The sequence below is a fragment of the Chinchilla lanigera genome, unplaced genomic scaffold (genome assembly GCF_000276665.1).
Source record: "Chinchilla lanigera isolate Chin_1 unplaced genomic scaffold, ChiLan1.0 scaffold00011, whole genome shotgun sequence".
NCBI lineage: Eukaryota > Metazoa > Chordata > Mammalia > Rodentia > Chinchillidae > Chinchilla > Chinchilla lanigera.
Genome location: NW_004955412.1, coordinates 31,954,665 through 31,970,021, shown reverse-complemented (window position 1 = coordinate 31,970,021; position 15,357 = coordinate 31,954,665). Strand labels below are relative to the sequence as shown.

The 15,357-nt window shown below is 36.7% G+C and overlaps 1 pseudogene; it reads right to left on the bottom strand.

The window, feature by feature from the left end:
* Nucleotides 1-5,894: 5,894 nt before the first annotated feature.
* On the bottom strand, nucleotides 5,895-8,074 carry LOC106147862 (annotated as a pseudogene).
* Nucleotides 8,075-15,357: the final 7,283 nt, after the last annotated feature.

Here is a 15,357-nt window from a genome sequence, read left to right as displayed (position 1 = left end):
CTTTGAGGAAAAAAGAAACTTAAGAAGAAATATTTGTAAATAATAAGCAAGAATTTTCCAAATAAATAAAAATTCCCCTTTAAATTTAAATCCAGTGAACCCAATATAGAATATTTAACAAATACTAAGTACTTGAATTAGTGAACTTGAATTTCCAAAACTCAAATACTGAAACTCATAAACAGAAAACTCTTAAAATGTGGAAAAGTTGCTTTACATACAGAAAATCAATTATATGAATAATGGTTGGTTTCTTGTCAGAAACAGCAAATGTCAGAAGATGAAGGAGAAAATCTTCATAAGTCCTGAATGGGAAAAGAAAATAAGAATACCCTAAAGACACCACTGAAAGACTTTCAACACTGGTAAATTCAGCAAAGTAGCAGATATAAAATCAGCATTGAAAAATCAATAGCCTTATTATATATCTATAATGAAGACCTCAGAACCTTGAGGTTCCAAGACCCTCAAGGATTTGCACCCTTCATGCAAAAGAAATGAGGAAAATGATTCCCTTCCCAACAGCTTCAAAAAGTAGGAATCAGTTGAACCCAGGAAGTGAAAGACTTCTACAGTGAAAATACTAGAAAACTGAAGAAAGAGATTGAAGAAGATACCAAAAATTGAAAGGACTCCAAATGTTCAATATTGGTAGAGTTAATCTTGTCAAAATGACCATATTACCTAAATCCAGCTACAGATCTAATGCAATTCCCATCAAGATACCAATGATATTCTTCACAGAAATAGGAAAAAAATTCTAAAATTCATGGGGAAACACATATACACATACATGTAATAACAAAAACAATGCTAGGCAAAAAAAGCAAGGATGGAAGCATCACAATAATAAATTTCAAACTGTATTACAAAGCTATTGTAACAAAAACAGCATGGAATTACAATTTAGACAAGGAGATTAATGGAACAGAAGACAAAGAAATGAACCCATGCAACTATAAGCATCTCTTTCTGAACAAAGAAGCCAAAAATATACATTGCAGAAAAGATAACTTCTAATAAATGGTGCTGGAAAAACTGCATATCCACTTGCAGAAGACTGAAATTAGATCCCTATCTCTCACTGTTATTGCTTGTGTCTAGATGTCCCCCAAATCCTCATGCGGTCATAGGCTGAGCTTTTTTAGAGGTGGCTGGATCTAGAGTGTGTGATGGTGGGATTAAAGGTGTAGTCTGCTGATTGTTTTTGCCATAGTTCTGGGTAGGATTAAGGGTATCCCACCTTGGGTGTGAGTGTTGCCTATCCTAAGGGCAGGTAGCCTAGATAAAAATATAAGGGATAGAAAGAGGGCTAATGTCAGTGATAGCTGGTTACTTATTGACAGCTGCTTGCTGTTTCTGCTGTGTTTTGTTTGCTTCTCCTCTGCAATGCCCCTCTGCCATGCTACCTTGCCATGGAGCCAGCCAACTCTGAACTGAAACCTCTACAACAAACCTTTCCTCCTTTAACTGTGGGTGTTGGGTATTTTCTCTCAGCAAGAAAGAAACGTAACAGTGAAAATACTGGAACACTGTACAAGAACCCTGTACAAGAATCAATTCAAAATGGATCAACAACCTAATCATAAGATCTGAAATTTTGCAACTCCTAAAAAAAAAACATGAGGGAAACACTTGAAGTCATAGGCACAGGCAAGGAGTTCCTCAGTAAGAGTCCAATAGCTGAGGAAATAACAGCAAGAATCAACAAATGGGACTGTACCAAATTAAGAAGTTTCTGTGTAGCAAGGGAAACAATTAACAGCATGAAGAGACAGCCTAAAAGAATGGAGAAAGATCTTTGCCAAAAACTCTTCTAGCAGAGATTGATATATAGAATATGTAAAGAACTCAAAACACTGCCAAAAAATCAAGTAGTCCAATAACAAATGGGCAAAATTATTGAATAGACACTTGTCAAAAAGAGTACAAATGACCAGTAAGTACATGCAAAATGTTCAACATCTTTAGCCATTAGGAAAATGCAAATCAAACTATACTAAGTTTACATCTCACCTATATCAGAAAGCCTATCAACAAGAATACCAAATAAAAACAATAAATACCAGTGAGGTTGCAGGGGAAGAACACTGCTACACTTTTACTGGAGATTAAAATTAGTACAACCACTATGAAAATCAAAGCAGAGTTACCATTTGGTCCAGCTATACCATTCCTTCGTATGTATCCAAAGCAATCAAAGTCAGCATTTTATAGAGATATTGGCATATCCATTTTTATTATGATACAATTCATGATTGCCAAGATATGGACCCAGCCTAAGGGCTCATCAACACATAAATGCATGAATAGATAAAGAAAATGTGGAATATATATATATATATATATATATATATATATATATATATATGCACAGAATATTATACTACCATATAAAAGAATGAAGTTCTTTCATTTGCAGGAAAATGAATGACTCTGGAGACCATTACGTTGAGTGAAATGAACCAGAGTTAGAAAGAAAAATAGCATATAATCTCTCTAATATGTGGAATGTAAAAAGATGACAAGAAGATAGAAAAGCAACTCTTATTAGACAATAGGAAGGGAATAAGGGGTAGAGGGAAAAGAATGTAAGGCAGATAATAGGGGATAGATAAACATAAATATATTGTACTCACTGAACCTCCCAAAATATGTAAAACCAGGGAAGAGTACAGCAAGAGGGTGGTGGAGGGGAGAAAGTGATCAAATATGTTATGTGCATATACAAATCCGCCAAAATGAGACCTGTTAACCTGGCTAACTAATAAAAAGTGAAGAAAAAAATAAAAATAAAATGCAACACTTGACAAAAATTTTATGTTTAGTAAAAATAATCTTAAAAATTAAAATGAAATAAACATTTTTTAAATTTATGGAAATTAGAGGGATTTGGGTTCAGATGATATTCACTAGAAAATACTCTAAAGGGTCTTCAAATTAATGAACTGAACTTCTAATACACAAGAAAGAGAAAAAAAAGAAAAACTGTCTGGATAAAGATAAAATTCCTTTTCTTTCAAAATCAAGGACATTTTAAAATCAGAATTAAATAAAATGTATTTTATAGTTTTAACACAGTTTAAAGAAAAATGTGTGAGAATAATAGTATAAAAATGTGGGTAAATACAGTTATTTTTTGTTGGATTTTACAACTTATGTGATAAGGTATTAACTCCAAGTAGACTGAAAAGTTCACCATGGTACTGTAATTCCTACAATGGCTCAGGGAAGATGCAGAGATATATAGCTAAAAAGTTGATAAAACCAATGAACTTGACTATTAAAATAATTTGCAGAAATTATTTTAGAGGAAGAGAAGCAGAAAAGAGAAACTTGGAAATAAAAATAAAGATGAGGCAAGTGGAAAGTAATTGGCAAGGTTGTAAATTAAATCCAGGAGCATCAATAATTGCATTAAAAGCAAATGGACTACACACTAATTAAGAATAGAGATTTTTAAACTAGGTTAAAAAAAAAACAGTCTAAATTATATGCTGCCTACAAGAGAGGCACTACAAACACAAAGGCCCTAATAGGTTGAAAAGATGGAATAAGATTAATCACATAAATAGTAATCATAAGAAGCCATAGGTAGCTGTATTGATATCAGATAAAGCAGACATCTTAACAAACAAATCCACCAGAGACAAAGAGAAATATATCACAATGTGAAAGAGATCAGTTCCTTTCAAAGATGTAACAGTCCTAATTGTGGGTGCTCGTAATAATAGACTTCAAAATACACGAAGCAGGAAATGGCAAGAATAAAGGGAGAAGTACAAAAATGCAGTTATAATTGAACACTTCAAAATCTTTCACTGAGAAATTAATACAATAACTAAAGAACAAATCAATGAGGAAATGCAAAGACTTCTACAATATTATAAACTGTCTTAATCTAATTGAAATTTTTTAGAACAAGATAACCCCAAAACTTTTGGTATGTTTATCCTCAGATATACACAGCATAACATTTGTACACGTAGAGTACAAATAGACCATATCTTTGATTTAAAAAACTATTATCAATACAGTTTGGAATATTAAAATCTTACCCATATATTCTCCAACAACAAAAGGCTAAATAGCAAAATAATAACATAAGATATGGAGAAATGCTCAAATATTTGTAAATTAATATGCTTTGAAATAAAAAGGTATGCTTTGAAATAAAAAAGTAAATTAACATGCTTTCAAATAAAAAGGTATCAAAGTACAACTAATAAGGTAAATTAAGAAATATTTTAACTAAGAGATAATAAAAACAATACAAAAGTTTTGTGATGTCTCTAATATGGTGCTGAGGGAGCTTTATTATTTTGAAAACAAGTGATCACTTTCATCATAAAAAAGGAAACCTTAAACCCCCAACAAGTAAAAGAAATATAAAACAAAAGCAGTTCTCCAATAGGTTAACAAATTGACAAAACCCAAGCAAGACCAAGGAGAAAAAAATAAAGTCCACTAATTACCAGTATCAGAAATAAAAATAGGCCATCATCTCAACTATTATAGACATAAAAAGGATAATAGGAATACTATAACAGCTTTATTCCAATTAATTTAATAATTTAGATAAAAATTTAAAATCCTTGAAAATTAATCTTGTAAAACTGATACAACACAGGAAATAAAAATAGCCCATACTTATTTTTAAAGTGAAATTCATAAGTACAAAGCTAGTCTAGATTGTTTTACTAGTAATTTTATGGCATATGTAAAGAATTGATGCAATCACTCATTCGTAACTACTCTTTTCTTTTACAGTATGAATTACTTTTTAATTTTTTAAAAAGAATAAAAAATAATTTTAAAAACATTAAAGAGAATAAAAAATAATTTTAAAAACATTAGAAACAATGCAGAATTTTACTAAACAAGATGATAGGAATTCAACAATGTTTGTTATATTGCATATTGTCATCTTCAAATTTGCTGTTCACATTGCCAGATACGGGGGCTGGGGGTTTAGCTCAGCAGCACAGCACTGCCTAGCAAGTGCAAGGTCGTGAGTTTGATTCCCGGTACCGAAAAAAAAAAAAAAAGAAAAAGAAAAAGAAAAAAGAAATACCTCCCTCAGCTTCACATTGCCAGATATAAGCATGTAAAGTTGGTCAAAAAAATTAAAACAAAGAGAAAAAAATTTAAGCATTAATTGTTTCTTTCTATAGACCAGTAGAAATCAGCAAAATAATTATCTGAGCTATCCTGTGTACATACATATATATTTTCCCTTCCCTCTTTCTTTCTTTTCTCCTTTCCCTCATTCTAGTTGTTCCTTCCTTTTGAGGATTTTCTTTCCTTTTCACAGTATCTATTGTACCTTTCTGGTTTTATTTACTCTTTCAGGTTCTTACACTAGGGAGACAATATGATGTTTACACATGCAGGTCTGATTTATTTCATTTATAAGTGTGGTCTCTAGTTGCATCCATTTACCTATAAAAACCTTGAGTTTATATTTTTTTTATAACTGAGTAATACTCCATTGTATAAAATACCACATCTTTTTTATCCATTCTTTGGTTGATGAGTATTTGGGCTGTTTCCTAGATTTAGCTATTACAAATTGTGCTGCTGTAAACATAGGTGCATATATATCGCTGTGGTATGATGTTTTCAGTTCCGGAAAAATACACAGAAGGTGAATAGCTGGGTTGAATGGGACCTCTAATCCTTGCTTTTTTGAGGAATCTCCACACTGATGTCCATAGTGATTGTACCAATCTACACTCCCATCTACAGTGGAGAAGGGTTCATTTTCTCCCCAGACCCTCCAATATTTGTTATTGCTTGACTTCTTGAAGATAGCCATTGTTTCTGGGGTAAGATGGAAGCGCAGTGTTGTTTTAATTTGCATTTCTCAAGTGACCAATGATGCTGAACATTTTTTACTGGACAGAGGATTGAGATGCTGGAGGCTTTTTAGCTGCTGGCTCAGGAGATCCAGAAACAGAATGAGAGGATGAAATCCTTCTCACACTGTGGACTTGGTGAGGCAGCCTTCTTTTGTCTGTTTAAATTCTGGAGTTCTGGAGACTCTTCTAACGGGCCTGATACTTGGAGACTGCCTTCCTCGGGGTGAGATCAATGCTCCTCTCTGAACAGGTGGAGGATTTGAGGTCTGAGGAGCTTGAGGTCGCAGTGAGAGAGAATTGCTTGGTTGTGGTGACTGGGTCTCCCTGGGAGCGCAGCTTGGGGAAGACCCTTTCCTATGCTTTGATGGGACAGAAGGTCAGCCTCTCTTGGCGGCTGGAGAGCTTCTTGGTTTGGGAGCTGGAGAAAGGGAGACCCAGCGCTTTGCTAGTGGGGATGGTGATGACCCTCTCTTAGGAGGGGACGGGGTGAAGCCACTCTTCTCGTTGGAGGTGAAGGAGAGAACCTCCCTTGTATGGAAGGAGAGCATCTTCTCAGGGAAGGAGAGCGCTGAGAGAGGTGAGGGAGTCCTTCATGTGGCAGTGGTGTGGGAGATGGGCGTCACGGAGAAGGAGGAGCAGGAGCTGGAGAAGAAGAGCAGCGCCTGCCTGGTGGAAGGGAGGGGCTCCTCCTTCCTCTACCACCAGGGGAAGTCGCTTTCCGGGGCTTTCGTGGTGATGAAGATGCACTGGGGAAGGGGAGTGTCTCCGCCGCCTGCCCGCCTCACCAGTTTTCACGTGGGATGGCTTGGGTCGCTCATCTTCAGAGGAAGAGGAGGAGCCAGAGTCAGATGAAGAGTGTTGGCTCTCTCGTCTGTACTGGCGTCTCTGTTGCACAGAATTGGCTGCAGCCGTTTTGCTACCTTTATCTTCTTCAGATTCAGATAACTCTATTTTTCTAGGCTTTGGTGCTGGTGCTGATGCTGGTTATTCTCTTTGCTCAGTACCTTTCTCTTCAGTCACTGACGTTCTTCCTGGAGACACAGAAACACCGGCTTTTCCTTGTACAGTTTTGCTGCTGGGGTGTTGGGAAATGATGAGATTTAGGGGTGGAGTAGGGGGAAGTAATGGCCTGTGCCTTCACCTTGGAAGGCTTGCTGAAGAAGACAACCTATGAGCTTATCGAGGGGGCCTGGATGTCCTCCTAGGAGGTTTCTTTGACCAGGAACAAGATATGAGGATGATGAGCTACTCCTAGACAACGATGCTGGTGAGCCCTTCTTCATCTTACTGGAGATCTACTCATCCTGTGCCTTGGAGGAGGTGGCATTCATCGTGGTGGAGTTCTTCCTCGATGAGATGGTCTCCTTCTTGGGCTTGGCTGCCTCCTGGGTGAATATGATCTTGATTGGGACCTATGGCACCTGAGTGGTCGAGTATGAGAAGGACAGCCAGAACTAGTCCATGACCTTGATTTAGAGCATGACCAAAATCTTGGCCAAGTCTTTTCCTTTTCTTTCTTGGAACTTTTTTCCAGAGAAGGTTCTTTAGGTTCTGGCATGGGTTCAGGCCTGGGAATTTTCAAGATGTCACTAGTAGATGTGGCCTCTTGTACTGAAGGTACTTTTACTTTCACTGAAGGTTCAGGAACTCTGGAGTTTTTCCTTCTTTTCTGGAGCAGAGGAAAGACTCTGGCTCTTGGTTCTTCTTGGGCTTCGAGACCTCGCCCTTTTTGTTCTGCTGCTTTCTTGTTCTTCCTTACCCTTCTTATATTTGTCTTCATCCTGTTTCTCCCTCGATGACAGTTTCTCTTGTTCAACCTGTCTCTGTTTTATTTCTTCTTTCTTTAGTTCTAGGAAAGCAGAAGGGATTCCAGCAATGTTTTCTTGTGCAGTTAACAGTAGGGGCCAAAGTTCTCCTATAAATTCTCTAGATTTTTCCCATTCAAAAGCTCAGTCAGGTTGATTTGGAATCTGGATTCTTCACTCTTTCAACTGATTGAGTATCAACTCAATCACAACATCATCATCAAATCCAAGGATTTCTGTTACTCATTTTGTTATCCAAGGCTTTATAACCTCCAAACTTACTTTGCTCATGACCACCTATTTTTCTAAGCATTCTGCAAATTTCAGCTGTTTCAGTAGTTTCTTCTGTTTGTTGCTGAACCAGTTATCCTGTTCTGCATTTGTTCTGAGGAAGAGTCCCTCGTCCATCTTGCTGCCTTGTTCACAGATTGCTCCCACAACTACGTCTGAAAACAAAGATAAACATTTCACATCTAAATTTAACACATGCATTTCAGTTAAAGAAAAGAATGTCTCTATACTCCCTGAACATGAACAGAAAAATTCTTCACAAAATATTAATACATTAAACTCACTATTATACAAGAATTCTAAATTATGGCCAAGTATTATGGTTTGTGTCTAGATGTCTACCCCAAGGCCTCATACAGTCTTGAGTGGGGCTTTTTCAGGGGGCTGAATCTACAGTATGTGATTGATTCATGGTGAAATGCTAGTGTTAAGGGTACAGGGTTAAGGGTGGATGATTACTAAATCAGTCCACTGATTGGTTTGGAACTGCCATAAGCCAGGTAGTTTAGACACAATATAAGGGACAGAAAGAGGCTTGTCTTGTCCCTTGCGAGCTTTGCTACCTATGTGCCAAACCACCCTGACATGGAGCCAACTGGTTATGAACTGAAACCTCGAGAAACTGTGAGCTAAATGAACATTTCCTCCTTAATTTGTGGGTGTTGAGTATTTTGCCTCAACAATGAGGAAAGTAACTAATACACCAAGTATTAGTATTAACTATACACCAAGCATTTAAGAAACTATACACCGAGTACTAAACTAATGATGCAAAATTATTTTAACATTCAAAACCCAATTAATATAATTTTCTGTATTACCAAATCATGGGAGAAAACATATATATGATATATAGGAGAAAACATATATATGATATCAATATATGATCGATTTACTGGATAAACCATTTGGAAAACTCAGTATCCATGCCTCGTTAAAATTCTATGCAAAGTAGATGGGAAATTCTTAGTCTGATAAAGGTCATCCACAGAAAGCAATATGGTTAGTTAACATCCTTATTGGTAGAATATTGAATTATTATCCCCATATTTCATGAAAAATGTAAGAATGTCCCTTTTAACTACTCTATTTAACATTGTACTAGAAGTACTAGACAGTAAAATGAGGCTTAAAAAAATAAAACCTTAAAGATTAGAAAGGAAGAAATTCTGTGCTGATTCATGTATTTTATGATAATTTATGTAGAAAATCCTAAGTAACCTATCGAAAAATTAAAAGTTAGCTAAGGGAAAAGAGTAAGTCACAGAATACAAAGTCATTATACTAATAGCAGTAGGTAAAATTTGTGTAAGGAAATTTTAAAATACCATTGATAACAGCATCATAAGATAATATTTAGGAATAAAATTAGCAAAAAGATGTGCCAGTGTTCTAAATTGAAAATTAAAAAGCATTGCTGAGAGAGAGTCAAGACAATACAATACAAATTAATGTAGAGGTGTAAATTGTTCATGGACAGAAAGACTCAATATTTTTAAAGTGTCAAATCACCCTGAACTTTTATCTAATTTAAGGCAATCCCAATAAAATTTCTAATCTACTATATTAAGGAAATTAAAAAGTGGATTCTATCACTTATTTTTCAGTACAAAGGATTTAAAATAGCATAAACAATCTTTAAATTTGGAAAATTTACCTGATTTTAGAGCTTACACAATTTCATTAGAGTGTTAATAACAGAGTGCATTTTTCCAGACACATTGAATTGTATTTGAGGTGTAGACCTTTAACCGTACAAATTTTACCATACAAAAATCATAATAAATTGCAGTTTCCTACTGATAGACTATGTCACAGAGGGTTAAGGGGACATTGAGCTGTGTGTAGATAAAAATGATAAGCATACCTGCCACAGACTCCTCTTCTGTCTTCTTTAGTAAGCAACCCTGAGGGATTATTCTGTGTCAACCTGGTTAAAGTGAAACATGTCCCAGAATTTCTTCTCTGTGTATTTCCAAGTTAGAATTGCCCAAAAGAAGAATTCACATAGGTTTTGAAGGATAGAAGTGAAACAGGAATGCATATTCTCCAAAACTGTATCATCAGATATGGTGACAAACAAGTGGAGACTTGTCCATCAGGTTGTGTCTTATTTTTATTTTCTTCTGTTCCATATCCCGCCCTTCCTCTGAACTCTTGACCATTGACCAAAGGGAGAAGGTCTCACACCAGACAGGGCTGCAAACACACAAAGGCAGGAGCTACAAGGAGGAAAGTTTTCTCTTAGTCTTCCCTTTTATATTTCTATTGAAGAGGCTAAAAATATTCTCAGACTGTCCATTTGGCTACAACTTATTTTCTATTCTTCCAACACCTTTTGTGAATCTTCAGTTTTATTTCTCTCCCAATTGTAAGATCTAACTCCTATCATGAGTTTCTTATTCCACAACATTTCCTGTGACTGACTGCCTGACTGAATTCCCAATTTAGGAATTCTTAACCCTTTCATTTCTAATGCTGGATCTGGTTCTCTTCTGAGACCAGAAGGTGATGCGGGCTTGGTCAACAATATTTGGGTGGACAAATGAGGTGCAGCCCCTTGCAACAAACTTCTGCAGCAAGGGATGTCAAAGTATCATCACAGCATCCTAAAAATCATAGGATCCACACTTGCTTTAAAATAGACTTCTCAAGGGCAACCCACTTGGGACCCCTCCTGTCTTTCAGGAGCTATTTGTATCCCCCATTTCTATTCCCCAACAATCCTTTCCTACTCTTAAAAACACAAAATAGACTTCTCAAGACATTTAGTATAGGTTGTGATTTCAAGAATGAGGGTTCTTTGACATCCTACTACATATATTCAAATAAAGTACAAGTTTTATGCATCTATAGGCATAGATTCATATTTCTTTATTTAAAAAAGAAGAAAAATGATGTACATCTTTTGGGACATAAAAACATAATATTATATCAGAAGAATCATCAACCTTTGTATTTAGAAAACATTAGAATCATTCTACATTCTTATTCCTTATTTTACTTACCACAAAATTAGTTCTAAGAGTCATCTCAACTTCTTCATAAAAGACTGAAATAATTTGTATTTCTGCTGTCTGTTAAATATATTGACTTTTTGTAACTTTAGCTAATTTTTCAGAGATACTAACTGAGTTCACTAAGGTCACACAGTACTTACATTCATGAGTCATGATTTGATTTTATTTCCACCTGAAAGTCACAGTCTTTCCACTAAACCATTCTCATTTGCAGCATGAACCTGTGTCTTAAAAAAGGAAAACAAAAGCTGTTGTATGGATGTTATACCTGTGAAATTATTTTTAAATGATAACAGGAAACAATATATTGATACATCCAGGTCTTATTTGGTACTTTTATGTTCCAAGTCAAATTAGTCACTTTGAAAGATTATACATACATACCAAAAGTTTCTAACAATGTAGGTACTTTCCAAAATATTTTTGGAACTCTTCTCTCAGAGTCCCAGAATCACAGCATAATTGTTTTATACAGAAAACACACTCACATACATATGTACACACATACCTCTATACACAATATGTACATATGCAAATTTCATATATTTCTATTTATGTATGCATGTAGATGAATAAATAGAAAATGTAAAGCAGCTTCTTCTATATTCTTTAGTGCATATATAGAATCTAAACTGATATTTTTGAAAAACAGCCTCCTGGAAATTTTCAAGTAGAGTCCAGCAAGCACTCACTCTTTCCGTAAATTTTAGAGATAAAAGCTACATCAAAAAGCAAGTTGAACAATATGACCTTTCAGGTTCTTTCTCATACTGAGATTCCCTGTAATATAATTTTCTCCATTTGTTTTCTTTAAAAATCACTCTATTACATGATGGTCACACCTCATAGTAAGCAGTAAGAAAATGGAAAGTGGATCTTTGTTACGAACAATAATATTATGATTGTCCTTTTGGGCAGAATCCCTAATTGCTGAATTAATTTCCATTCTTTCTCACCGTAAGGCCAGACTGGCCCTTTGCTGTCTGATCTTCCAGCTCCCAGAGCTTCCCTTGTAGTGAGAAGAGGTCACACTGGCAATCATTTTCTTGATGTCCAAATTTCCCTTTAGGGCTCAAATTCCCTAAGAGCTAAGGCTTATTTCTTCATCACTGTAAGCTGGACAGGAATCAGAGAATGAACTTGATAAATGCTTTTAAATGAATAATATATATTTGTTGAATGTCAAATGCATAGGTTGTGGAATCGACCTGAAAACCTCCCCTGTCCTATCATGCCCATGGAAATAATTTATGTGGCATTTCTGAAGGCTCTTTGTGTGAAAACACTGCAGTGGGTCCTGTTAACAAACAAACATTTATTCTGGCATGTGGGGAGTGGGCTCCTTAGAGGTGAAGCCAGTTAGAAACCACCACATCCTGGGAAGAAACTTTCAGAAAGACATATGTTAGAGGCATTTGTACCACCTGTATTTCCAGTTGAAAGAAACAAAATCACAAAGACACAGAACCAAGAATACACAAAACTTTTTAACAGACCTGAGCATCACAGTCTGGCCAGGGCAGATGTGTGCCATGAGGAATGGAGGGAAAACAGATGTTGACCTTGGTCCTATGAGAGGACTTTCACTCCCAGGGATGGTAGGTTGAATTATCACCTCAAAAGACATATACACTGCAATCCTTGGGCCTGGTAACATTATCTTGTAGGGCGAATGTGGCTATGAAGATTTGTCCAAGAATATGCAGATGGGTCCTAAACATAATCAAAAATGCCCTTCTAAGAAGGGGGAAGGACAACAGAGGAGGAAACATGTGGACAGAAACATGGAAGATAATCATCTGTTGGCCTGAAAGGATATATACAGGACATGTGCCGAGGAATTCAGGGACACAGGACTGCAGGTGGAAAAACTATATAAATAGATGCTTGATGTCTGAACCTCTAGGGGGAGCCCAACCTGGACAACACCTTGGTTTCACCCCGTGGGAGTAATTTATGGTTTCTGACCTCCAGAATTCAAAGAGAATAAATGTGTGTTATTTTAAGCAACAAACTTGTGTTAATATCTTACAGCCACTGCAGGAAACTAATACAGCCATGTAAAGGCGTTTGACTGTTATTTGTTAAGCAATAAAGAGTCATAACAATCCAGGTGAAAATGGATTGAGGGAAGCAGATGGAAAGGGTGTAGTGAGAGAAAAACTGAGGAACGGCAGCTTGATTTCAGAAATGGGTAAAACTTCTCTGGATATTTTGTTGGCAAAGCATTTGGGGATCCTCTTCAATAAAAGGTTTGGAGAAAATGTAATAAGCTAATAAATATTCTATGATATCTCTGGAACATGTCCTCGGGTGAACTACAAGACGGTTCTTAATGTTACGATAAGAGATGTGGGAGACCCAGCAGTTTAGGGTCTTGGGGTGCCATAGAAACCATGGCTATGGTTTGTCTGCATTCCCCAGGGGCTGTCATGCTCCAAGCCTCGTATGTCTTCCTCCCAAAATCATAATTCACCCAGGCTCCAGGGAACAGCAGCAAAGGGCAGAGTCAAAAGCTGTTCAAGCCAACAATAGCAGGAAAAGAGAATGTACTGAATTATTTAGCATTTAAGCACGGCAGCTCAAGACAAGTTCCAAATACTTAGGAAGTGCTGATTTGGTTAATGAGACAGATTTGTCCTGAGTGCCTAGCTTAGAACACTAGAGTTGATTTGGGGGACATTTCCCCATGATGTGACCTGAGACCTACTAATTCATTACCTTCACAGATAATTGGAAACTGAAACTCCTATCAAAGAAAAGCTGATTTTTAAATCGGGGATTCAAATTCCCAACTTTTCTGACCCTTGCTCATCTTCTGAGAGTGCTTAAATACTCAACATAGGCACTGACCTTGAAGGTCAAGGAAGCTCATATTCCAAAACAGGCTATCTTAGCACTAAAGGGAGACTTCAATATCACGTCACCCAAACAGCTAATTTTACAACAGAGGCCACCCAGGATCACGGGAGTCAAATGACCCAGGCAAAAAGCCTATGAGTTCCCTCCTCACTTGGGCCCTTGCTGCTGTACCCACATCCCTCCTGTTAATTTCTCCACCAGAGTAGGAAATGTGAGCAGTACCTGGGACTGATGGTTTATAGAATTATGTACCCAAATACCCTTGTCCTTTGGAGAAGAAAGAGATTTCTCCACAAGGACTTGGCCTTCCTTTCTGTATCAGGGACCACTCTTGACACTAAAACAAAATGTCCTTTCATCAAGACAGCTTCAAATCCCAGACAATGTAGGAGACCAAATCCAGTTTGGAGTCAAGCCCACTTAGAAGGAGAATTCATGGGAGGGAGCAATGAACATGGCATCAAATAGGCCAAGATTCAAATTCCAGCCCTGTTGCTTTGGCATGTCATTTCATCCCTCTGATCCCTTGTTACCCAGAGTATAAATACGAGATAACAATACCCACCTTACTGTGGCTGTGAAGATTAAATTGAATGATACGATGAATGCACAAGTACCTAATAGAATGCTTAAAATATACTAATGCTGGATAAGCATGTGCTGGATCTGAATTTAAATGAGTTTTTAGGAACAAAACTATAAACATGAAGGTATGAAAGTATTTCCATAAATACTTTCACTCATAGCCTCTTGTAGAAAAAAAAGAAATTAAAGTTCTTCCATTAGCAATGCAGGCCTTAGGTTCCAGAAGAATTGTCAATCTTTGGGAATTCCCATTAAAATAAAGATGCTCCAGAACCTTGAACAAATAGTACTGAACACTTTATCAGGAACTAACTGCTAGGGGAAAAGAGTCATGGTGCTGTAGAAACTGGAGTTAATGGGGAGAAAAACAGGAAAGCAAATTATGCTGAAGGTAACCAAACATCTGTTTCATGCTCAATGTTCTTTAGACCAACAGGATATGGAACTAGAATTCTGATGTTACTGCTAAATTTTAAAACAATCCTAGATACCGTATTTTTTCTCATCTCCATGTTTTGCAAGAGCTAAGTTGATGGATAGGCAGGGGAGGCAGGAACACTGTCTTCTCCTCAATCTGTGGACTCCTTTGAGTGTTGTGTATGCAAGGCAGACAGTCTGCACCTGCTCTCTTCACCTCCTTCTTTATTTCTACACCTGGTCTTTGCCATTCAGCACATTTATTGAATGACTGAGGATAAACGTCTTTCCCTAAGAGAGTTCATGGTCAAGGAGAAGCCACAGACTTGAATCAAGTAATCATAACAAAATGTGATCATGGCTTTATAAAAGCAGAAATAAATAAGGAAAAGCGTTTTCTGATTTGGAACTTGAGGAATAAGGAAAGGTATAAAAGGTTTCACACTGAGTAGATATTTGAGTGTCAATGTGGACCAAAAAACTCTGTAGAGGGGCTGGGGATTTAGCTCAGTGGCA